Below are 9,127 nucleotides of genomic sequence, written 5' to 3'. Positions count from 1 at the left end.
AGGATCCTGCAGATATGGAAGGTTTTGTTGGTTTTTTTTTTTTTTTCCTGAAGTGTGACTTTATTTGATCAGGGAAATCACATTAGAATTATTCTATGGATGATGTATCCTAGATGGTTAGGTCTTCAATACGTAGAAGAACACTCAGTGAGTCAGCCCTGCAATTTTTGGTGGAGTAGGTCTATTCCGGTGTGTGGGTGTTCGCAGAACAATTACGTAAGTGTCAGGGTAATGAGGAACTTTTGACATTTCTGGCAGCTTAACTGAGTTCTTTTCAGTCAAAAATACACTAATTGTTGTTCTCTTGCATTAAACACACATCACTGCCTTAACTGGATTTGGGAGGCTTTTTTTAAAGTGTCAGTTGTCAGGGCAAGATACTGGAGCAGTTTTATTCTTGAGAAAAGAGGAGATTTTTCACAGTTACAGTGAGACAAACATTTGTGAGAACCATTTAAATCATACACGAGGGTGCGAAAGTTGATATGCCATATGCCTGGAATTTACTACAGTAAAGCTAATTACTGCCACTGAATGCAAGGGCCCATTAGCGTTTTAATCACACCCACCCTCAACACCTTTTCTTTTCTTTTTTTTTCCTTTAATTTTTTGAGTTTTACTTTGTCAGGTTTTTTTGAACTATATAATTTTTCATATAGAGAATGATAATGCAACCTCCAAACTAATCCTTGAAATATGTTATGTCCCATATTCAAGGTGAGTARGTTCAGTATCCCACTAAAGCATGGTGGATTGGATTGCACTGTAAAGGCAACTGCTTTTCTATGTTTGTTTCAGAGGGAAAGAAGAACTGGTTTGTCTGCTAAGATCAATACAGCAAATTAGTCAGACAAGGTCAGTGTCCAAATGACACTTTCAGAAAAAATTTCTCTCTAGAGATTAAATATGAAATAAACAAAAAATGGTAACTGTTTTCTTTCTTATTTAATCCAAGCTGTGCCTTTGGTACCAAAACTCTGTAGGCAAACTAGTCGATAGAATTTTTTTTTAATTCTGTATAAATATTAAATATTTCAAATTATCATGACCTTGATATACTGTCTCTTATTCTACATAGAACAATTAATGAGCCAGATCACAGCTCTGAATGGTGCTGAGCATCCTGCTGACATGCCTGAACATCTAATAAAACAGCATTTGTCAGTGGATTTTGGAGAGTCAACTAATGGCTGCAGGATGTTTTTAATCTACAAAAGTATATTTCCTGAAGTCAGTCAGAGAGAAGGGCTCTGTTACATGCTGTGTGGGTTCAGAGTGAGAATAACCTACCAACTGTGTTGGTGCTTGTCCATGCTCAATGTATTGGCTGTGTTAGCAAGTCCTTACTGAGGCTGGAAGAATGTAACGTGAGGGTTCCACTAGTGACAGTATGTGGTGAGGAGTCACCAAAGAACCTGGGTTCTTTGGGCTCAAACCAATGTAATTTCGGCCAGGAATTTTTCTAATTAGTGAGGACAACTTCAGCCTGGATGTTCTGTCTTAATGATGTGTACATTATGTGAGCTGTAATAATTGGATAAGGGGAACATGTGTGCTCAGGTGGGTATAATTTATTACTTCTCTTTGAAAATAGAAGAATAAAAGTTTGAACTTGAAGTTGCTGCAATCAGCCCCTTACTTCCCCAAAACTTAGAAAATCCTAGAGATCTGCAGCATAAACTGATGGCCTTATATTACTTGTAGTCTGGTAGACTGAAGGGATTCATTGTTCTGATGTGTGCAGGAGGAATTGCCTAAATCCAATGAGCAAAAACAAAGGGACTCTCAGTGCCTCATATTCTTCCTCAGGATTTATGCTAAGAGGAACCAAGTCTTCTRCATTGAGAGCTCGAGATTAGAGTGCTCTTCACTCTAGCTCAGTGCTTTCAAGTGCCACCYGTGTCGATTCATGCAGTCACTCAGAGAAAACTGGAGGCAAATAAACATGAGTTCTTGCATTCAAAGAGCTCTCTATGCTCAGCAATAAAATTAATTTTTTTTTTGATTCAGAAACAGACTGATTGCTTACAATTGTTTAAAAACGATTGCCCCCACTCTGTTAAATGGATCAACAGCACATGTGATGCCTCTGCTATGTCAGGTAGGAGCTCTTACAAACAGATAGGGAGAGGTCACTTACATCACTCAGCTTCATGGCAACTCAGAAATGCACCACAGGGATTTCATTTGGACCATTGTGTTAGCTGGATTTTTTTGTTTATTGAAAACCTCCAGAAGTGAAGGTATGGATATGAATACTGCATTATTAGTTGGTACAGCTAAGAGATCCATTGTTATGGGAAAATATTGATTACTACCGGTTAACCATCCCTCTCTATTGAGGACATACCATTTGATTCAATCACTTTGAAGCTATTTATCTCATCTGAGTAAGATCATCAGTGGTCTTACTGCAATTTTTCAAGCTGGGTTTAGCTGACATAGCAAGGCAAAAGCAGTGCCAGGAATAGGACCTATGGTGGGTGTTGCTTGTCTCTTTTTGCTCTTAAGAGCAAAGCCTRTATTGATTTTGCAACTGAGTCCCTGAAAAATATATATTGCATATTAATTTAGAAGGCAAATGAGGGCAATATGGCAGAGAAATTAACCAAGGACTTTTTATTCTCAGGAATAATTTGGAATTGATCAGTTGCTCTCATCATCCATTAAGCTGGATTCAGCACATTGCCTTTAGAAAGAAGGCGAAGATGAACTTCTGACCACAGGGACAGAACAGATGAGGTGGGAAAAACAGGTTGGGGGGATCAGATCCAGCTGTGGCAAGTCGAAGTCCAACCAGGCATTACAAGTAAGACAAAGATAACCCCRAAACCTCCCCTAATGCTAACTGCTGCCCTGTTGGATCTGTATAGATTCAGTCCTATATGTCCCTTATCTCCTTGCCTCCCACATTCCCACCTGGCCTAGGTGCTCAGGCCTCCAGAAACGTGAGACTGCCACCATTCACTAGGGGTTGAAGAGTTTTGCCTGTGAGCAATTCCTGGGCATCTGATGAGTCCTACATGGCCTGCTGTGAGGCACAGTGAAGGAGGGTCACGTGCTGGTGAGGAAGGACCTACGGTTTGCTGAGCTTGCTTTTGCCTGAGGCCACCCCTTAGAGCAGGAACTCGTTTGGGAGCAGTCAGGAGACTTTCTACTCACTTGGGTGGTGTTATGAATTGTGGCCAAGGAGGAAGGAGCAAGGTCTGGACAAAATGGGGCTGTTAAACCTGAGATGGCAGTTCCCCATGAAATGTGCTGGCTCTCTCTGAGAGGAGGCTGCCCATCAGGCCTGAGCTCTTCATACCAGCTTGGGGACAAAGTGCCTTAGCTGGCATACTCTTAGGTAGAGACTGGTTTCTTYAGCTCTGTAATTTGGCCAGCCAGGCCATTTGTTGAAACTCAAGGGGTCTGGTTTTGTTTCTGCTGCTGGGTGAGAGGGCACCCCACACTTCCTCATGGGCATGGTCATTTGRAGGAAATAAGAAATGTTTATTGAGAAGTGGCAGGGAGAACTTTGTTTTCTCATTCCTTTCCTCCCCTCAGGTGCGAAGAAGGGTTTCTAGGAAGCAATTTATTATTGTCAGTTTTGGGTTTTTTTAGAAGACATAGCACTTCTAGGAGCTTACAGTCACTGCACACTTGGAAGAGAGAAGATGGATGTGTCAGATAGGTGTTGCAGAAGAGGGATGTGCCATTTCATTCATTCAAAATTAATTTCTATGATCAGTATGTCAAAGATTTCCTCCAAGGATTTCTCAGCACAAGGTGCATGTTTTTCTGAAATTTCACATATGTTTTCAAGACTTTCATATGGGCTATATTTGCTATCAAGTGGCCTTTGGACCAGGRTTAATTTTACCTTCCAAAAATCAACTTCAGCTGAAGCAACCTAAAGACCATGCAAAAAAAAAAATTTGCCCCGCTGCCAGGGACATTTGTGAATAATGGAAAACCATCCATATGGCTAAACAGACTATCTGCACTCCCCGACAAGTAGTGACTTAGAGGATGAAAGTAATATTCATCCTGATCATCTGTTTTGTAACAGGATATTTATCTCAAGCTTTCAAGAATGTCATTATTACTGAGGGGGGAGGGGAATGGGCAGTTAGACAGAATCTGTAATAGATTATCAATTTTGGGAAGCGGATAAGCCAGAGGGAAGGAAGCCTACCTGAACCCCATCATTCACCAGCCCTGCTTTCACCCAGAAGGAGGGGCTGTAGGGCCATGATAATACAAGGAGAAGTAGGAGGAAACATTCTCGCTGTGGTCAATTAGGAGTTCAAGGAGACTAAGTGGGGTCTGACAAACTGTAGGAACCTGAAAGGGAGGGGGATGGTGACACATTTAGTGTGTCTGAAGAGAAGACTGGTTAGGACAGGGAATAGGGACGMATCTGTAAAATTGTTTCTGTGAGTACATCCATGAAAGCTAATCCCGCTGCCCGGTAGGGAGGCTGGCAGAGCAGGAGGCTGAATTTCAGCTCTGGGAATCGGGTCCAGTTAAGCAAATGACACGTTTCTGACTGATACTGGCACAGAGTACATCTCAGTGGTTGTGGCTGCCTAAACACCACCCAATTCAAACTCCATTTCTGAACTAGGGAGCATGAAAATTTCAAAGATTTTTGTCTCTAGTTGAGACTTACAGGTGTAGTATTAATAGCTTTGGTGAACTGTGCTCCATTGATTTAAAGCACCTGTGCTTCTGAAAGTCAGGATTTTATCAATTTTTTATCACTTACACAGGAAGCAGTGCTGAGCTTAATGCTATTTATCCAGCTGGGCATATTGACTTTGACTTAGGAGATCAAAGCATTTTGCTTTGGGATTGTATAACATCTTCCTATAAGAACTGTCAGGGGTAAATTTACCAAAGCCTGAAACTTTGATTGATGATCATTTTGCAAGAGTGTTCAGCATCAGGAAGCACACAATAAACCCTTTCTCTTAATGGAGGTATAGCCTGTGGCCTCTTCAAACATACATATTTTGAAACACATTTCATCACCTCCTTGAGCATAACAGTACACAAAACCCTGCAGGTACACTTGAAGGTGAGTTCTCCCTCAGCTCCAAGGAAGTGACCCAAGATCCTTTAAGATGCAGCTTGGTATAGTGCAAACTTGGAGTCAGTACAGAGAGTAAGTTATTTGTCTTGATTTTTTTCTATATTTTCCTGTCCTTTGCCATTGTAATAACAGTATTTTCCAGTAGGTAAGAGGCTGTAAAGTGCTCCCTCAGGAGCTCAGAGTTTCAGTCCTCTGCTCCTGTGAGTCCTCCTTGCAGCACTGGCAGACATACCCAGCCTTTCCTTGAGGCAACATGAAAGAGACTTGACTTGTCCCAGCTTAAGGTGAGGTGTATCACCTTCTGTGAACCATCATCTCCCAACTATTTAAATGTGAGTGGTACTCCATACACTTCTTAAACACTTTGACACCTTATGCCACAGATTACTGAGGGTTTGTTCACATACTCTGACTTTTGAAGGCAAGACACTGTTCCCCTTTCCTAGGGTAATGAAGAGAAACTGCACAGAGAGGAGCWCAGCAGGGGATTCTAATTTAGGGGTGCTAGCTGTCCCCTAACAGAGAATACCTTCTACTGCTGGCTGTAAAAGGAACCATGGATAGTAATGAATGCAAAATATCTGTCCCAGCCTAAATGGACATGAAACAATAGTGGTCCCCTCACCACAAGAGGTGCTGTCAGCATGGATGTATTCTTTGAGTAGCTGTCCTTAACACATTAGCAGATGGCATGTATAGAATTAAAATAGATTAAATAGGACACATAGTTGCCCAAGTTTTTCTCTCAATACAAAATTAAAGCCCAGTAAATAATATAGCATTATACTGGCCACATTGCTGTYTATCAGTGGGTTTCAAAGTCATGCAGAGCTTTGATCAGTCTGAAAATTATTGCTGTTGCATGAGACGTGTTACTTTTTTTTTCCTCTAGGTGCTCAGGATGCAGACAGGACCCAAAAGCTGGGCCAGCCYTACTCGGGGCCAGCACATACTCTAGCTGTGCCCTGCAGCTCTGCTCCAGGGCTGAGAGTGGCTGTCACAGTTCTGCTGGCTGGCACTTACCCATGATTCAGGCACCTGCAGGCAGTGAGCTCCTGAGCAGCAGGGCATTTTGAGTGGTGACCATGTTGGTGCTGCCACTGTTTTGTTTGATAGTCACAGCCTTTGTCCTTTGTGCCATAGCCCTGACCTGTGCTGCTGCAGTGCTCTGGGGTCTTCTGCCTGGCAGAAGGGCGGCACTTGGAATGTTCTCTGGGCTTTTCCTTTATTTTCCTTTTTGTTTTTAGTTACAAACAAACACTAAATATTTGGAGTGTGGCTCAAGGACTCGGGATGATTAAAAGCAGGGGCCTTACAGAGACATCCAGAAATTATTGTTTTTAACAGGACAGGAACTTTGTCTGAAAACAGGATGACCTGCTGCAAAAGACGCCGACAAATCCCTGTAGAGCTTTAGGAAAAACAAGCAGGCGCCTGAGTGTGCTTTAAAAAAAAAAATCCTGCCTGGTAATAAAAAGGGATGTGAGGGTAAACAGGAAAAGAGCACTCCACACTGCCAGCGGCTCAGAGGAGGAGAGGCAGGGAAGAGCACTGATCTGAAAACCTGATATGGAAACTAAAGGGAAAGATTTCTTCATATTCCTCAGGACAAAAACCCTGTAAAAGCCTCTCGCCTCTGTGCATGGCAGCTGCCCACTTGTGCCTGTGTGCTTTGCTCTGGTGCTGCAGAGGAGGTGGGAGAGTACCATGAGCTCCAGAGGTTTTGTTGGCTGGATTCCATGGTTGTATAAAAAATGTGAGTTCTCATTTGCTTGAAATATAGGCTTAAGAGACAGTTCTACTGCATGACTGCATATCTTGACAATCAAGTGACTGCAGTTCTACACACCTGTGCAGTTATATTGCAGTGCAACTCATTTTTGCTAATTTAGTGTGAATCTCATGACATGTTGTTTCCTGCTAAGACCTAGCTGCTCAAATTTTGTAGTTTCATGACAGTCTCAGTTTTCATTAATCTGAATCCAGTCTTTCTACCTTTCATGCCTAAGAAAGAAAAATTTTTAAGTCAATGGCAGAGTAGCATAATGTGTAAAACAAAACCCCTATAATTGCTATGTTTTTGGACAATGATTTTTAAAATCAAATACTATTTTGAGGAATTAATGTATTGATATTTGGGTATGATCRTATTACCACTCCTGCTTTTTGGCAGAATTTTCAGACCCAAATACTAAGCAGGTTTTCCACTGAAACCGGCACACAGTGAGGCACAGATAGCGATAAAAGTGATGGGATAGGCAGGCAACCTATATATCAGGTATAGGCCCAGGCATAACAGAATCATAGGATGGTTTGGGTTGGAATCAACTTTAAATATCATCTAGCTCCAGTATCCCTGCCATGGGCAGAGATGCCCCCCATTAGATTAGGTTACCCAGGCCGCCATCCAACCTTGCCTTGAACACTTGCAGGGATGGGGCAACTTCTCTGGGCAACCTGTTCCAGTGCACCAGCACCCACTGAATAAAGAATTTCTTCATATCTAATTTAAATTTCTCCTCTTTTAGTTTGAAAGCTGTTTCCTCTGGTTCTATCACTGTTTGTCCATATAAAAAGTCACTCTCCCTCTTTTTTATAAGTCCGCTATAAGTACCGGATGGCCACAATGAAAATTCTTTGCAACAGGTTTCTCCTCAGTGCTGCTCCAAAGTCAAGCACTTCCTCACAACTGAAATAACATCTTAGTGGCCAAAAGGGGATTCAGCAAGACATAAAATGCACTGACAGTAAATGACTCATCCTCTTAAATGTAGACCCCCAGTCCCTACCAAAATGCAGGTGAGTGGTTTTGGGATGGTGCCTGTGGTTTCATGTTGGGGCTGTAGGGTGGGAGTTGCTCCTCTCTGAGCTAGGAGCAGTTGGCTGGGCTGCAACGCTGTGCTCTTATCCCTGCTGAGAGAGCACAGCTTTTCTCTGCCCCTGGGTCCTGTGGGTAACACTGCAGCTCAGACCAATGCCTGCGACCTTACAGGCACTGACAGGAGCTACAGAGAGGCTTTTGGATCACCTCCCCTGGATGCAGCCCCAAATCCCCGGCGATGACTGCCGGGTCCTCTGGTGCTCCTATGTCTCCCTGTGGGTGTTTACCAGTCCTGGCCTGGGAATGCCTCTGAGTTCCTCTRTACAAGGCTGTTTCCCAGAGAGGCTCCAGCCTTTTTTGACTGGCAGGGAGCAGGGAAGCAACACTTGTTTGTGAGCTTTTCTGATCATGGAAAATACATTAGTCTCCACCCTTTTCTGGGTATTGCTTTAAGGCAGACAAAGAGCGGCTTCTCCTCATCCTGGAGGAGAAAAGGCACTGGAAGTGCTCGGCACAGTGGCTGCCCTGAAGCTGAGCATCTGAGACTGGGGGGCCACTCTGCAGCCAGTCACAGGGGTGACAGCTACCCTGCATGTCTCTTCATACCCTGCAGCTGATGCTAAGCAACTCCTGCTCTGGAGTTGTTTGGTTTCAATTTGCAATTGGTTCACCTGCAGCATTTGGTTTTTCATCAGCTTTCTCCGGCGGGCCAGTACCTTAGGCAAAAGTTTTTATCCACTCACTTTTTTATTACATAATGGGTTTGGGTTTTTTCCTTTGCTTTAGTATAAATGAAAGGTGGTTTGCTTCTGTTAACGTATGTGCCTGACTGTGGATCAAACACTTCTCTGTAACCTGCAGAATTGCATTACTTGAGACTGAGTTATGTAGTAGAAACCGTGATCAGAGAAATTGCGCATTTCCAAGAAATGAAATTAAAGCCAAATAAATTTTCTCATCAGAATGAATAGGAATACCAGCTGCTTAGTCTACTATTGGATACTCACATGCAAGCTCACAGGAACACAGCTGTAGCAGCRTGCTTCAAGTTGGCCTCTCTAACTTCCAAATTCCTACTGAATACAGAACACAGAAACTTACTTGCAGGGTGTACATAAGTATGTCTGTGTAAGGATTTTAAGAATTTTTTTCTTACAAGAKGTTCTTGTCCTCCTCAGACAAGTGAAGACAGGGTATCATTTGTATTGGCCTAAGAAGAAATAATTCTA

Source organism: Malurus melanocephalus, unplaced genomic scaffold, assembly GCF_030028575.1.
Source record: "Malurus melanocephalus ecotype Western Australia unplaced genomic scaffold, MMel_1.1 scaffold_493, whole genome shotgun sequence".
In the NCBI taxonomy this organism is placed as follows: Eukaryota; Metazoa; Chordata; class Aves; order Passeriformes; family Maluridae; genus Malurus; species Malurus melanocephalus.
The sequence above is the reverse complement of the archived record's forward strand: the minus strand, read 5'-3'. Positions refer to the sequence as shown.